Here is a 16,788-nt window from a genome sequence, read left to right as displayed (position 1 = left end):
AGATAAGGTGGTTAGTGATTCTATGATCTTAGCTTTCTAGTTGGAGGATGTTTACATTGATATTATCTTTCAATGTGATTCTTATGCGTTATGATTTTAATCAATACTAATTATTCAATATCTTTGTTGTATGTTCCAACATCGTTATTAGGACAAACTCAAGGTCAGTATTGATATTGGGTGTAACTCACATGTTCCTAAAAATGATGTTTTTCAAATTTGCGGGAATTCTAGCTCAAAAAATAATGAACATTATGAACTTTGGGGGTATGATTCTTTAGGAAATTAGGAAGAATATAAACCAATATTTGTGATGATATCTAATTTCTAAGGCTGTTTTTGTGCATAATTAGTGGTAAACAAGTGGGGAAACTAGACGCTTAAGGTATGAAAGGTTTTGTGTATTTAGTAAAGACATTTAAGTGTGTACTTGTCCCGTTAGTTCGTAGCAGGTAATATATGCATATATTATGTGAGAATATCCACACTCAGGTGATATTGACATTTAAAGTCTTGAATTTGCAAAGAAAAGGCAACTTTGATCAATTATAACTTTGTTAGTAACAGTGCGATATCCATCAAACTTGGTGAGATCATGCTTTATGCTAAGGGGGATTTTGCAGCCAATTACTAAAAACTATAGTAATATACGGTCAATTACTAACAATTATAGTAAGTATTTCTATTATTAACTTTATTTGAAAAGACATCGGTATGGAGGGTATTTCGGAGCCTAGGCACCGTATAGTGGCAACCTTCTAATTTTTTTCAGATGCTCGGTTGGGTAGTTTCTGAGAATGGGTCGGTTCAAGAAATTATCATTTTCGACCCCCCGTACTCCCCATCTTTCCAAGAAATGTCAAGGCTAAGACCAGCTTCGGAAAGGACTAACTGAGATCTTTCATTTGATACCTCCCCCCTTAAATTCGATGTAGAATTATATAACTCACTGTATGCGCTTACAGTTCTCACATTTCCACCAAATTTGATGTGAATGGCTACTACCGTCTTCGAGAAAAATTAGCGTGACAGGCAGACAGATAGACAGGCGGACTGACAGATAGTAAACCGATTTTAATAACAATAGGAATGGTGAAAATTGAAATATTTTTTTGAACACCTGCAAATTTTTCTATTTTTATTATTTTTAACTGCATTGAGTTTCATATTATTTGGAAATAAATTAGAAATATAGATAAAATTTGGAAATGTTGGAAAAGTCTAGTAACGATTTTTAGCGGAATAATGTCGCGTACCTTTTTTTCTTTTTGGTTTAGTTTTGTCTCTTTCAATAAGGCCATTATAATGTCAAAATTTTGTTAAATTCTAAAGAATTCTTCCCACTAAAAAAATACAAATAAAAGTACAGGAAAATAAAACTTCAAATATAGTTTCCTCCTTTAAGGGGTGGCCCTTGATTGATAGAAGCGAGCGATTATCGGGTACAAACTCAGGATCTACCGCATAGAAGGTAATCGCTTTATGCCCTTTCGAAATCTGGTAGCGTTATGTAAATAGTGCATTTATAATTATTTGGCATCAGTCTCTTGTACGAGTGGATATGTATTTGTTTTAACTATATTTTGTTCGCAATTAAGAATTATGTCTTCATATCCGAAGGGCGATTTTTAAAGCAATTTTTTTTCAAACGTCTTTTCCTCAAAGTGATGTTTTTCATATTTGCTCAATACCCGTTATTAATCATAAAGTAATAAATGAGCTCAAAAACTAATAAGTGGTACATTATGAAGTTTGGAGCTATGATTCTTTACAAAATTACCAAGAACCTAAACCAACATTTGGGATAAAGGATGTCTGTTTTTGCATAATTAGTGAAAAAAAATTGAAATATTTTTTTTGAATACCTGGAAACTTTAATTTGGATTACTTTCAACTTTCAACATTGAGGTTCATATTCTTAGAAAATAAGTTAGTGACGTAAAGTTGAAAGCTTTTTGGTTTCAGATAAAAATTGATGTCGCTACAAGTCCCGAAGTTGAAGAACTCCAAGTACGACCTTCAGGGGAATATTATCGCGTAACTCAGCTTGAACTTTGCAAAAATGTGGTTTCTCTCCCTTAAGTGTCTACTTTCATAAGTAATAATATAAGTAAATTTTTGTAAGGTTGTGTTGCTTAGACCACCATAAAGAGTGCAAGTATATCGTAGCAGAGCTTCAATTAACGGTTATTTCTTTAGTGTATACAGTGCAGTAATTGCAACCTTTTCGACGGACCTAATAAGAACGTTCACAGTAGGCTTCACATCTATGATGATAAACATCATAAGATATCGATGGTGAGGTGGAGGTAAGGCAGCGTCTGATGAGTTGCCTTTGCCCTGGGTGTAACTGCAAGTCACCTATTTTTGGAAAATTGATTACCACAAAACAGGAGTTCGTAGACCAAAAATCGCGGGAAAAAGCATTTTCCCAATTGGTCAGGCCCACTATCAATTGAATGACAAACTCAGGATTCGATTCCTAAGAAAATCAGAACTACTCTGTGCTCTACTTCAAGGTGTGTGAAGTTTCGGAAATATTGGTCAACATGGAATAGATTTCAGAGTCGAATCACGTTCATATTGTAGAAGAGGTCACAAGGTTCAATAACTTACATATCATTTTGCTCCCTTTATTTGATAATGAAGTATTCCCTATTGACGTTGGGTCGAGAAAAACGCTTTCTGGCAACTACTCAACAAAATGTCCTAAAAGTCATTGCCGGTGATATCAATGGTTATGTTGACGAAAAGGCGGACGGCAGCCAAAGCCATGGAGACGCTCCGCGATGATTTGGGGCATCCCAGTCTCTACTCCCTACCTTAGGCCTCAAAAGCTCGTTTTCAAATATCAACCAATAGATATATAATACTAATAATAGCTTTTATAAAGTCTTATCTTTATTTATTATGTGTTAAAACATGTTAATATAATTTTTCTTATCACCCGTGATGAAAAAATATTTTATGGTCACATAAAATAGAACCATACGATGCATATATTATGCAATCGAATAATAATGATAAGTCATGTCAATCAGAAATAGCGGGATTTGTAAATCGTCAGTGTTTTACACCGGTTTCAGGTTTCAACCAATTTGGGAGAAGAAATTGAATTAGAAAGCGAGTTTTTCTATGATGATAGTGCAACAATTTTAGTGACTTTTCCAACACTGCTAAGTGTGCCAGTTGAATAAGAACCCTGTAGACATATCGCACAACCCGCCGATTATTTTCATAAAAATTTTACAGAAAAAGATCGCGAAATTGTGATTTGTAAGGCACTCGTATATTGTGTGGTATCCAGAACCTACAAAGATGGGATTAGATCAGTAACTAGATATTTCAACAAAGCATTATTTATTCGCAAATTACATTTATACGCAATGAAAACCTCGAAAGAAAATGATTGATGTATTCTTTTTTGAAAAAATTAGTATTTTATTTTTCATGCTGCTTATTTAATCCTTCTGATTTAAATCTATTCTCTATGAGTGGAAGCATTGACTGCAACCACATGCGTCAATAAGTTTGTCACATGAAAATAGCCCAATACATAGGCAATCTATGATGGCATATCTCGCACGATGCAAAGTAGATACAGATTTATTATCTCAGTATCGAAAAGAAATGGGTCACTGGAGAGTTCTTAAAAGAATTGTATGTTATTTGTTGTAAAATTTTTGGCTGTCGTTTCGCGGTGATAATGAAATCCTAGGATCTCCCCATAATGGAAATTATTTGGAATGTATGCGTTTACCGAGTGAATTTGATAGATTTCTTAAAGATCATTTAATCCTAGAAATCCTTGAATCCTTGATGATAAGAGCTATTATTTTCTCTGGAATGCTCTTCGTATGTAGAGCACTCCAGATACACTCCCTGTTCACGTTATCGAATGCTTTCTCGAAATCGTTAAAGAGCAGGTGCAGTTAGGATTTAAATTCCGGGCACTGTTCCAAAGTGATCCGTAAGGTGATGATGTGGTCAATGCAAGAGAATTGGGGCAAAAATAAACCTGCTCCCTGTAGATCGAGCTTTCGAGATGTATTCCAGGATTATTTTAGCTATTACTTTTGCAACGGCACGGTCCACGCACATTCCCCTCCAATTATCACAGTTAAGACGGGTGCCATTTTTTCGAATCCTAACGATCGTCCCCTTCTTCCACTCTCTGGAAAGGCCTCGGATTCCCAAGATTTCCATACGAGCAGATCTGCAGTCAGTGCAGATGCAGTGATAAATTACTCTGCGGGGGATCGTCAAGCTCAGCTCTGCTTTGCTTGGAGGAACAGTCCGTATCCGCATGTTAGGATGACTAGCCCTCTCATTCACAAAAGGAGGAACCTCACCGGATGTAATACGGTTAAGGACTCTTGCGAAGTGTTCTTTTCATCTTTTCAGTTGTTTACCATCCGCTTCCACGACTCCGCAATCAGCCAGATCTTACTACATCCTTTCGGGACTGGCCGACGTCCTGTGTAGCTCCCGAGAAAATTTTTTATTACGCACATCCAGAACAGCTCAATATAATTCGTAGTCATGTCCCGTTCTACGAATTATATAAAGGAGCACTCAACATCTGCGAGCCGCTACGGTCACGCTGCTCCCAGGGCAGAGATGAGGCAGCGTCTGACGATTTGCCTCTGCCCTGACAAGAAACTGTAAAGCCGTCATCGCTTGACATTTTTGTAAAGTTTGGGTGCAAGCCCTGAGCGAGGGGTCCGTGGACCAGGAAAGAAGGAGTAAGTTGCTCGCCATTTGGTCCGGTCCAGCATTAAGTTGATGCGGACTTAGGACCCCATCATTTTCGAAAAAAATATTTGATATCCATCCCAACAGATACGGAACGGGTAGAAGAAATTAGAGAAGAAGCCCTTAGTCTGTCTAGAAAGATGGAAAAACTGGAATTTATCATACTCACAGAAATCTGGAGCTCTATAGTGGAAAGAATAGACAAAACAAGCATTTATTTTCAGAAAGAAGTAATAACACTGGACGGTGCAACTAATTTGCTTATTGCTTTCGATGGATTATTACCCTCAGGGATAAATTTGATTACTTCAAGGGGTTAATTTTGTCTGGCCTCTGTTCGGCTGACATACTCCGTGTAATCGCCAAAGTTTTCTTTACAATTTCATCCGTATCAGTGGGAATCATTGTTTTTAATATATCCCAATTAAAATCAATTCTGGGGAGCGCACCTGCGTTGGTATTCATTTTACCTTACTTAAAGATTACAGTCACTCAAAGTGAAAATGATCTACCCATTGAAAATGACTTTAGTCGAGTTAGATTAAAGTATAGTTAATACAAATGAATTTATTTCAACGTAATAATAATTCTTGATATGTTAGTAATAAATACTCAAGATATATTTGAAATTAGTGTATTTTCTTTGCAGTTACTTGTTAATATTTGTCATTGGTCCGAATATGGGGTCAAAGTGAAAATGATCCAGGCAACTTATTCCAATGAACTTGGTACTAAACTTTTGTGATGTACTGTTAAAATGCGTAGCTGTGCAACTGTGCAGTTGACTATAGCCCTTCGCTGAGTGCAGTCATCAGTTACATTTCTATTTCGGCAAGTTTTCTAGTGAAATGGGTCGACACACGACGTACGAAGAGCGGGAGGTAGTGATCCATCATTTTATGCTTGGAAAAAGTAAAAGAGCGATAGCGAATATTGTTAATAAAAGTCCTTCAACTGTACAACATATAATTGAGCGATTTAGAGAAAATCGCATCGGTAATAAAGTTCGTATAAGTCCTAAAAAGGCTTTTTCCGAGCGTGACGAACGATGGATTTTAAATTTGGTTCCAGACAATCCTAAAATAAGTGCACCAAAAATACGTGTAGAAGTTGAAAAGCATTTAGGTATCAAGGTCTGCGACGAAACAATCCGAATCGTTTTGAGAAATCATGGATTTAACAACAGAGCCCCTCGAATAAAGCCGTTAATTAGTCCAAAAAATAAGCAACGCCGGCTAGAATTTGCAAATTGTTACTATTCACACGGTCCAGAATTCTGGAACAACGTTATCTTTGCAGATGAGAGCAAATTTAATGTTTTTGGATCCGACGGAAAAGTTCGAGTATGGAGAAAGAAGAATGAAGAGTTAAATTTGAAAAATTTACAAGCGAGCGTAAAACATGGGGGCGGTTCAGTAATGGTTTGGGGTTGCATGGCAGCCAATGGGGTCGGGAATATTTATGTCATAGACGGCAATATGGACAAATTTATGTACCTTCAAATTCTAAAGGACAATTTACATGCCAGTGCCAGAAATTTGGGTCTTGAAGGGAATTTCCAGTTTTACCAAGATAACGACCCCAAACACAAATCGTTTCTCATTCGCGAATGGATGCTCTACAATTGTCCTAAGGTTATCGAAACTCCACCACAATCACCAGATCTGAATGTTATCGAGCATTTGTGGGACTTTCTAGACGATCGAATCAGGCAACATAGAATATCTAGCCGAAATCACTTAAAGTAGGTTATTTTGGAGGAATGGCCAAAGAATCAATCAGAATTCACAAAAAAACTTGTTGAGTCAATGCCAAGAAGACTGTCAGCTGTTAGGGTGGCTAAAGGGCTTCATACTAAATATTAATTAGCTAAAAAAAATTTTGAATTTACTTTGTTTTTGCCTTTTTTATTTTAATGGATCATTTTCACTTTGACTAGGAATTATGCATTTTTATGTTTATGTTATTATATTTATAAATGAAATAAATTTTTTATTTTTTACAAACTTAAAAGTAAACGAGTTCATCTTAAGCAACATTTTTTTATTTATAGTAGTTCATGATTTACTTATTTTCAATCAGTACAACACATTTTAACTGCTTTATACCGGGTGGATCATTTTGACTTTGAGTCACTGTATATCAAAATTGCAGTCTGATAAGTCCGTTCTGATACGTGTGAGTTTAGAAGGTGGTTTTATATATGGAAAAAGTGACACTAATGGTGAGTAACTGCTATGAATTTTCTACCGTATAGGATCTGAAGATGTTAATCCCCTAGAGGATAGCAAGTAACACTTTCTGGATGACGGTTTGTTTGTTTTTCGAGAGATTTATTAGCATACGAGAGAGGTAAATCTGTTCCAATATTGTCTTGTGAAAGTACTGCTGAATGTTTTTAAAATGCTTCGAATTTTTTATCTTATCCCTTCATTTGAAATTTAGTGTCTTAAGTGAACGACTGTTTTCAAGAATTGACATTTGTTAGGATTTAGTTTCAGATTGTATTTGCGCAGTCGTTGTAGCATTTTAATTAGATTTCTATTATGGTGATCGATACTACAAATATCGTCAACATATGCAAAATGCTAAACCTGTCTAAACCTGTTAGTGCTATTTGTCAAACACCAGATAACGTAAATAAGATAGATTTAATTCGGATTATTAATCATTAAACTCAATTTTCATAATTAATAATAATTAAATGTATTCACTGTTGAATGTACTTGCTATCCCTCCACTAGCTTATGCCTTCGGAATATTGCCGTGGACGAAGACTGATCTGTAAAACGTCCACCGGGGATACGGACAACTATATCCAAATTCTGAATGCATCATCCAAACTCTGCCTCGTGACATCGGAGGTAGGGGCGTGGTTGATGTGGCGGCACAACATCATCGCCAAGTCGACCCGCTGCGCGCTTATTTTTACAGCAAAGAACAGACGAGTCCCTTGCATGCAACTGTCTGTAGGGCAGACTCCACTTAACTTGAAGGATCGATCTTTCAAACTTCTGAGTGGGGTAAATTCGGACCGAGTACGGATTGATGAATGGAAGTCGAAGGCAATTTACGGCAAACACGTGAATTTGTCGACTTGTATTTGTCGAACAGATGGCTATGTGCTGGGGAGCTCTTTGCTGAGACGGAGACGGTTCATGTATGCCATTCAGGACAACGTGGTCGCCACCCGAGCTTATAAAAATCTCATCATGAAAGAATGGGTGGAGAACCAACAGTGCAGAATGTGTGGTTCGGCGTTAGAGACGTTGGACCATCTCATTTCTGACGGTACTGCTATGGCACTGCTGCAACACATCACCAGGCATAATGCTGTATGTAAGGTTATCCATGAAAACCTTGCATACAAGCATGGGCTGATCACGGGAACATGTCCGGTTTACCGATATGAGCCGCAAGCAGTACGTGATAGTCCTGCTTACAGCATGTATTAAGACCGGCAAGTTCTGACTGATCGCCATTTTCCACATAACAACCCTGACGTACTGTTAACTGACAAGACGAGTCGCTCCGCGTATATTATTGATGATTCTATCCCTCGTAATAGCAACATCTAACGGAAATACGTGGAGAAGAAGGTGAACTATGAGCCATTGGCTCGGGAAATTTGGCGTCTCGAGCGGGTGGTTGTAGTTCCTATAATATTGTCAGCTACAGATATTGTATCTTAATCCCTCACGGCTTCCCCTGATGTCCTGAGACTCTCACATAGTGTGGTTCAAACCATACTGAAATACACCATTCTGAATACGTGCTCGATGTTGCCGGGGGTTCTCGACGAATTCTCCGATTGGGCTACCACCGGCCACTACCACCCCCTTTAGTTTGTAAGTAGGTAGGATCGTCCGAGCCTAAATGATAGGCACTAATTACTAGTATTGACTAAAATCCGGCAACAATCCATATTGAATCAGGGCCTTGAAGTGGGTTAGAGCACTTCATTCACGACCGTAACCGTACACCCCGGTACCCCGTAGGAGGCAATGTGGTCAACGTCCCGCTCACCCGATATTATTACCCTGATTTGACTCAAGTACTCATTCACAGCTGCGTCGACTGGTATCCGAAGTCAAATCACGATACAAATTCCACTGCTACCAGTGAGATTTGAACCGCGGCCTTCCGGACGACAGCCTTGTGTTCTAACTACTCAGCTATCTGCACAACAGCGCATCTGGCCAAGACGTACTCCAGGAGCAGCAAATATAACTCAGGAGAAGCTCATCAATGTTACGATATCCTCCAATACCAAAGACGTAGCTTAGTAATTGAAAAAGGTGAAGGTGTCTGTAAAAGGAGCAGTCTGATCAAGACTCACGGAGAACAGAACCCTGGCATATAAAAGTATGTGTCCAGATAGCTGAGTGGTTATGTCGGATACCAGTCGATTTTATGTCGGATACCAGTCGACTCAGCTGTACATGAGTACTTGGATCAAACCAGGGTAAAAATCTCGGGCGAGCGCAATGCTGACCACATTGGCTCCTATAGGAAACTGTAATCCTGTAGTGTACCCTTACGGTTTTGAATGAAGTGCTCTAACAAACTTCAAGGCCCTGATCCAACTAGATTGTTGCCACAACGATTATTATTATTATTATAGAAGTATACATATGTACATAAAAAGCACGTATATTGAATACCGCTTGTTCATGGTACAAATATATCTAGCTGAATTAGGCACTACCTCAAAGTTTCATTTGCATACATATAAACAATTAACAAATTAAAACGAAGTGTTTCTCTGTGTTCTCCCATTCATGTGAGCTCATCTTATTGTTTTATTGACGAATTAGTATGTTATAATGACCTCATACACGTTTTAAAATGCATGAAATTCACATCAGATGTAAAAGTGTTACCTTCTATAACTTTGTCAATAATAGTTGGATTTCCTTGTCAGAGTTATGCTTTATGTTATCCTTTATGCCACTACCAAATTTTGTACTTCTAGGATGAACTTAAGGGGGTTTGGGCAGATTTGGAAACGGGATGTATTTTGAGGCCTAGATTTCGTTGAGATACATCTTTGTGATTTTTGTTCAAATTTTTGTGTTGGATAGGTTCTGAGAACGAGACCTGTTCCACTTTTTGGTTGTTATATTTTGAGCCCTCACTCCCCTACATTTCATCCGAGGTCAAATCAAGCCCTTTCATGGAATACCCCACATGGCCATATTCTTCATCTTAAAAAAAATGGCGCCACTGGTTGTATGTAAAAGGGTCAACAGACCACACGCACTAACCAGTTTTCGTGACAATCGGTCTAGCAGTTTCCAAATAAATCGGGTGTGACAGACAGACAGACATCGACTCGATTCTAATAAGGTTTTATTTCACACAAAACCTTAAAAAACCGGGAATCTGACTATAAAATTAAAGTTTTTGCTTTTGTTCAAATATATATATAATTTATGCCTGTGACGTACTGAATACATAGACATAACGAGCTAGTTCAAATGGGACAAATGTCCAATCTATAATACATTGAGAAATACACGAACTCTTTCATACCTGAAGCGACCACCTACCGGTTTCCCGACTTGCCTATTACATAGTAGATTGGGGTGGACAGTATATTCAGAAAACATCACGTATGAATAGTTGTACACCAATAGTTGGATTTTTTCGTCTTTAATTTTCTGTTCTTGGTGGTGCTGACATCTTTTTTAACAAAGATTATATTTCTCCTTCTGGCTTGCTAACTTGGATGTGTTGCGTAGTATGAGCAAAAGACACGAATTTTACAGTTGGTGGATCCCGTAAAGTGAGCTTCTGAGATAAGATATAGTTTCCCAGCATTAAGAAAAATTTCCAATTCTTGTTGGAGGTATTGTAGTTTATTTGCATTCCAGGATATTTTATATTTGGTTGCATTTTTGTCTGCTTCGTACTAGGTTAAAAATTTGTTTCTGCTTTTCGTTAAGTCTTTCATTGCAAATGTCAAGTCTATCCAAAATAGTTTTCAGTAGTTGGTTATCATCGTCATTATTTTTGGTTAGTGCAGCTTGCTTTACTACTTACGAGCCTTCTATTTTCTCGGGTCTAACAACAGTCGCCGGATTGTGTTTGCGTGGATCGAATTGTTTTTTTCTGGAAGTTGCTATCCGCGGCGGCGGCGTTCTTTTATGCCTTAGTTTCTGTAATTCTGTCCGGATAGCTGAGTCGCTAGAGCGCAAGACTGTCGTACCGAAGGTCGCGGTTCAAATCTCACTGGGGACAGTGAAATTTGTACCGTGATTTGATGTCGGCTACCAGTTGACTCAGCTCTGAATGAGTACCTGAATAAAATCAGGGTAATAATCTCGGGCGAGTGCAATGCTGACCACATTGCCTCCTAGAGTGTACTGTAGTGTATCGTTACAGTCTGAAGAATGAAGCGCTCTAACACCCTTCAAAGCCTTGATCCAATATGGATTGTTGCGCCAACGAGTAACGCTGAAATTAAGGTCCTTGAAAAAAAACGCCTCCATCACAAGTTTCTCGACGATAAAACGCAAGCAAAGAAAGCAATCGTAAACGAGTGGTCCATTACAAAGATCTTTACGATAAACTGGACACTCGGGATGTTGACAGAGATCTGTATCGACTTGCCAAAAGCCAACACGAACTCACACACGATATCGAACATTTCTGTTGCGTTAATGACAAGAACGATACTTTGCTTACCGACCGTGGAACCACCACGGATAGAAACTGAGAATATTTCGAGCAGATTTCAACTGAAGAACTCGTTCATCCTCCACTTCCACAATCATTGCCGACATTTGGAGCAGTTTCACCTATCAGCACAACTGAAGTGGAGGAAGAAATAGAACGAATGAAACCGGGGATAGCAATAGCACATGACAACATCGCATCTGAGCTCTAGAAAGCGAAGAGCTGGGCCCCAAAATTGTTGCACAGTGAATCCTTTAATCGGGTTATTCAGGAAGGTAGAACACCATCTGACTGGCAGAAATTATCACAGTTCCAATATGGAAAATGAAAGGTAGTTCAGCAGAATGTCCGATCCGTTAGTTTCCCGTACTATGAAGATTTTTGAACGCATTCTTCACAACCCTATTCGCGAAATAACGATGAATCAAGCCGAATTTCTCAAGAACTGTGAAACTACTGACGCAATACACACTGTGCGGTTACTTATGGGGAAACACCGTGAGAAGCATCGTCTTCTTTACATTGCATTTCTGGATCTAGAGAAAGTGTTTGACCGTGTGCCACACGAATGGAATGCTTTACGACAACATTTAACAACAGAAGAACTCGTGGGCTAAATTCAATTGATCTACGACGCTCCGAAAGGTAAAGTTCGAAGTGTGGTGGATGTATCAAAACTGTTTCGTGTTTCTGTTGGTGTTCATCACGGTCATACCGGACATCCAGGGCCCTGCTTTGTGTAGATCATATTTTCCTAGCGTCTGATAGCAAAAATGATCTCGGGTAACTTGTCCAAAAATTGAATCATCACCTCATGCAACACGGTCTCAAATTCAATCTTAATAAAACCGAAGTTTAGACAACCGATTCTCATGACATAGGTACAATTACTGTCATCAGCAGTTACCTGCCCAGAAGTGGCGTTCCACAACTGGTGTTCTTTCCAATTGACGTATAAACGAACGTCTCAAATCTAAAATTTAGCGGAATGCCGTTTTATTCTGACTATGCTATCACAGGCGACCTTAAAATCGATGAAAAGATTGTACACCTGATGTTCATATTCTAACAGTTGCTCCATCGCTTGCCAAAGAGAGAAAATCTGATCTGTTGTTGATTTGCTTGCAGTGAAGCCTCTTTGGTATGGCCCAATGATGTTCTGAGCGTATGGGGGTATCCGACGTAGCAAGATAGGGGTGAATATATTATAGATTGTAGTCAGCAACATTATAGCACTATAATTGCTGTACTGCGTGATATCCCCCTTTTTATGTATGGGACAGATAGTGCCCCGTTGCCAGTCGTCAGGCGTTGATTCGCTGTCGCACACCTTGAGCATCAGTTGATGGACAACTTGGTGCAATTGGTCGCCTCCATATTTAACCAGCTCAGCTGTAATTCCATCGGCCCCTGGCGACTTACGATTTTTAAGCCGATAAATTGCACGGACTGTTACTTTTATACTTGGCGGTGGCAGTATCTGTCCGTCGTCTTCAGTTAGCAGGACCTTCAACTCGCCGATGTTGTTGTTGTTGAGCAGTTCATCAAAATACTCAACCAAAAAATCGGATTTCCTTCTTTGTCTCGGCAGTTTGAGCATCGAGGTATGTACTGCTTCACTCTGCTGATTTGTTGGTAAAACTTCCGCGACTGGTGCAATTACTCCCTGTATTTTTCGAGTTCACAGACCTGTTGTTTCTTCCAGGTTTCCTTTTTCCGTCTGTGAAGTCGCTTCTCTGCTCGATGGAGTTCGAACGCGTGCCCGCGTTCTTTGAGAATACAACATTACTCAGTATGCAGTATTCTTTCGTTCCGTTGCTAGCTTGCGCTCATCGTCGAAACCGCCTTCCCGACTGAAGAACTATACAAACGGTGTTATCCAACCGGGACTCATAGAGAACAACCGTATTGTCATCGACCTGTCATCAAGAAAAGAGTTCTTTTTGTAGTAGGGTACGTGATGGAGTTTACGCAGGTAGTATTGGGCTCCTGCAACGGTAAGTCGGCGGGCTCCAACTAAATATCTCCCTGTCACCAGAGAACTACCCTGGAATCGCTTGACGCATTACTACTCGCTCTCCCGGCTTAGGGAGCCTTCAAGTCAAGGAATTCCTTTCACCAACGGGAGGATGAGGAGAAAGGGAGTTGTTAGTTCAAGGAGCTTCCCTCTGACTGCATAAAGCGGTTAATGAAAGCCATCCCGCCTTTCGGAAGAGAAAAGTTGTGTTCGGCATCGTTCGTCATTCCAGGACACACATAATCACGGGACTGAAAACCTCTATGCCCACTTAGAAGTTGGGTAAGAAAATGTCGATCAGCCGCGCAGTCCGTTTCTCTCTTAACCCCTTTTTCCTCGAGAATTGCGAGCAACAACCTCCCTTAAATCTTCGTTCTTGCGACTGTAGATGGATTTACGTTCTTTAGCAAGGAAAGCAACGGAGATCTTGTAGATATTAAATCGAATTTACTGAATACAATTTATTTATTAAAGTTTTCACACATTGTTTCTCAATAATTTATTCGGAGTATGCTTCCTCTGAAGGTTCCCGCTCGACTCACTATTGTGCCGCTTCTTTTCGCCGGCCTTGTGGTCGCCCACGCTCTTTCCGGCCGATAACGCGTCCAAGGTGCACGCCGCCTATTAGCCTAGTTGATGGCGCTTCCGGCGGGTGCGCGCATCGCTTGTCCCAAACAAAGCTGTGAAGCCGGTTCTTGCTATAACTCCGCCGCAATTACTCCCGCGATCATCATCACGGCTGACTCTAAGAGAATGCCATAAGCAAAGTACGCTGACTACCCACTTGGGCAAGGCGCTGGCCTCCTTATCAAGAGCATCAGCCCATATCTCTGCGCCGTAGAGGAGAGCAAGCTGCGTTGTTCCCAGAAGAAGACATTTTCTGATAAATATAGGGTCCCCAGCATTCGTAATTAGCCGACTCAAGGCCAAGGCTGCGCTGTCCGCGGCTGCTTTGATTTCACTTTCCCGGGCTTGTCAAGCATATATAGCGGTCGATATGCAGACGACAGCTCAAGACCACCTTTTCTTTTGCTGATTAGCGTGAGTCTCTCCAACTTCTAGTGACGAAGAAAAAAAAACGCTCCCTCAGCAAATGTGTCCCTTGGCTGAAGTAAACTCCCGCCGGGGTAACATCAATACCTGACGCCTTTTTCCTTTTCGTGGTGAGAACTGCTTCTTCGAGCTCTTTCATTGTGGAAAAGGCACAGTTCTCGATGTCTTCCGCGCTGTTGACATCAACCCGTACGGGATGCCTGAGGAATAATAATTTCCGCTGTCCACCAGTACATAGAAAGCTTGACTTAGCTGGGCCCCCTCGAGAGTATGGAAACTTCACATGCGGCTGTTATCAGGGTCATCACGAAATTTTCAACGGTGTCACCTGCAATAATACTACCCCCGAAGCGCCCTCTATCGCGACTCTTCCTCTTTCAAGAGCTTCGACGAATTTCCCGATGTTCACTCTCGCGACGTTCTCCACGCAGGAGGAGCGCCGGGTGTGTGCACGCCAGCAAGCAGCGTCAACCACTTTGAACTCGATGGTCATTTGCCGAGAAGTGCTCTTGAACCCGCTACCCCGAACCAAGATGGGAGCGGTATCCGGTAAGTCGTGAAGCCACGAAGCCGGGTTCTTGTTCCGGTATAGCTCGCTGATTAGTACTAAATTAACTTTTACTTCAGCAGCGGACTGCGTTAGGAGCTCATGAGTTGGTGCATTCGGGTGCATGCTAATTCGTAGGATGCGGATCATTCTAGTCGCGTTCCGACCATTTCAAGTTCCGACCTGAAGACTGGACACCCCATCTGCAGTAAGTACAAAGCTTTCACCAAACGCGCCACGATCTTTGCAGAGAGCACAATTTTCGCTTTCGTTGCAGGTTTTCGTTTGATGACCTACTTAACTGCATTTATGGCATACTATCCTCCTGTCGGTCCCTTTGCAAGTTATTGACGTGTATTCATAGTCCAGGCACCTGTAACACTTCATCATCATCATCAGCGGCGCAATATCCGGTATCCGGTCTAGACCTGCCTTAATAAGAAACTACAGACATTCTGGTTTTGCGCCGAGGTCCACCAATTCGATACCCCTAAAAGCTATCTGGCGCCCTGGTTTATATCACCGTTCCATCTCATCAGGGTCTTCTCAGTCTTCTTTTTCTACCATAGATATTGCCCTTATAGACTTTCCTCATCTATACGGATTAAGTGCCTCCCCACCCTAAACAATTGAGCCGGATTTCATCCACAGCTTGACGGTCCTGGTATCGCTCATAGATTTCGTTGTTATGTAGGCTACGGAATCGTCCATCCTCATGTAGGGGTCGGAAATTCTTCCGATGGTTCTTCTCCCGAACGCGGCCAAGAGTTCGCAATACTTTTTGCTAAGAACTCGAGCTTCCGAGGAATACACGAGAATTGTCTTGTACAGTAGTGAGGCGTATCGAGCGGAACAGTTTTTATAAGCTGAAGTAGGTTCTGCTGCCTGCCAACAACTGTGCCCGGATTTCATCGTTATAGTTGTTATCGGTTGTGAGGAAAAATTATCAGCGATCTCAAAGTTGTAGTCCCCTATCGTTATTCTTTTCGCCTAAAAGTACGACCGCATTTTGGCATAATACAATTTATGAATTCGCGATGAACGCTCGGGAACAATAGATTTTGAAATGCCTCTGAAGGAATGTGTATCGGAGGGAGCGCATTTTCTTTTGCTGTTCTGCTCTAAACCGACTGCTCGTCTTAAGCCCCAAACCACAGTAGATCTACTATAGGCAGTACCCTTACAAAAATGACCCCACTTGCCAATGTGCTTGCAGAAGCTTATCTGTACACATCAGAGACGCTAAACAAGGAAAAGGCATAATCTTCGTCAAATCGTATTGGTAAGAGAGAGATCGTTGAGCTTTTGCTATTCTGGTACTACGGCGTGCTCACCCATATAGCAAAAAGTTGTTTCACGTATTCACTTATACATAAGCAAAAACTTGCCAATTTCACCAATACATTGGCAAGTCCGGGCGGTATGTCAAACACAGCTGATCGGGTTTTCGGTACATATCGCTCATGCTCAAGGGCAAAACAATTTGAAATCGTGTGTACTCGCACTGATTTCCCCCCTTGAGGGGCAAGGGGGAGTGTGGTAGCTGTCTAGTATCTAACTGTGCCCCAAACCAAGTCAGAAATAGCAAAGTAGTTCCAGCAGCTGGTGATATAATGGAATGATTTGTAGGGTAGGGTTCTACATAGTATGCGTGTTTTTCCAATTGGTAATGAGTGAGTGTATAGTAATTGGTAATTCTCTCATGAAAAATACAGTATCATGCAATATATTATCA

General features: G+C 40.5%; 1 protein-coding gene across 2 annotated transcripts in view; it reads left to right on the top strand.

Moving 5' to 3' along the window:
- LOC119648791 (protein trachealess) overlaps nucleotides 1–16,788 on the top strand; it is a 178,651-nt gene that overhangs the window by 82,174 nt on the left and 79,689 nt on the right. The gene's annotated exons all lie outside the window — the stretch shown is intronic.

Source organism: Hermetia illucens, chromosome 2 (genome assembly GCF_905115235.1).
Source record: "Hermetia illucens chromosome 2, iHerIll2.2.curated.20191125, whole genome shotgun sequence".
Lineage (NCBI taxonomy): Eukaryota > Metazoa > Arthropoda > Insecta > Diptera > Stratiomyidae > Hermetia > Hermetia illucens.
The sequence above is the reverse complement of the archived record's forward strand: the minus strand, read 5'-3'. Positions and strand labels throughout refer to the sequence as shown.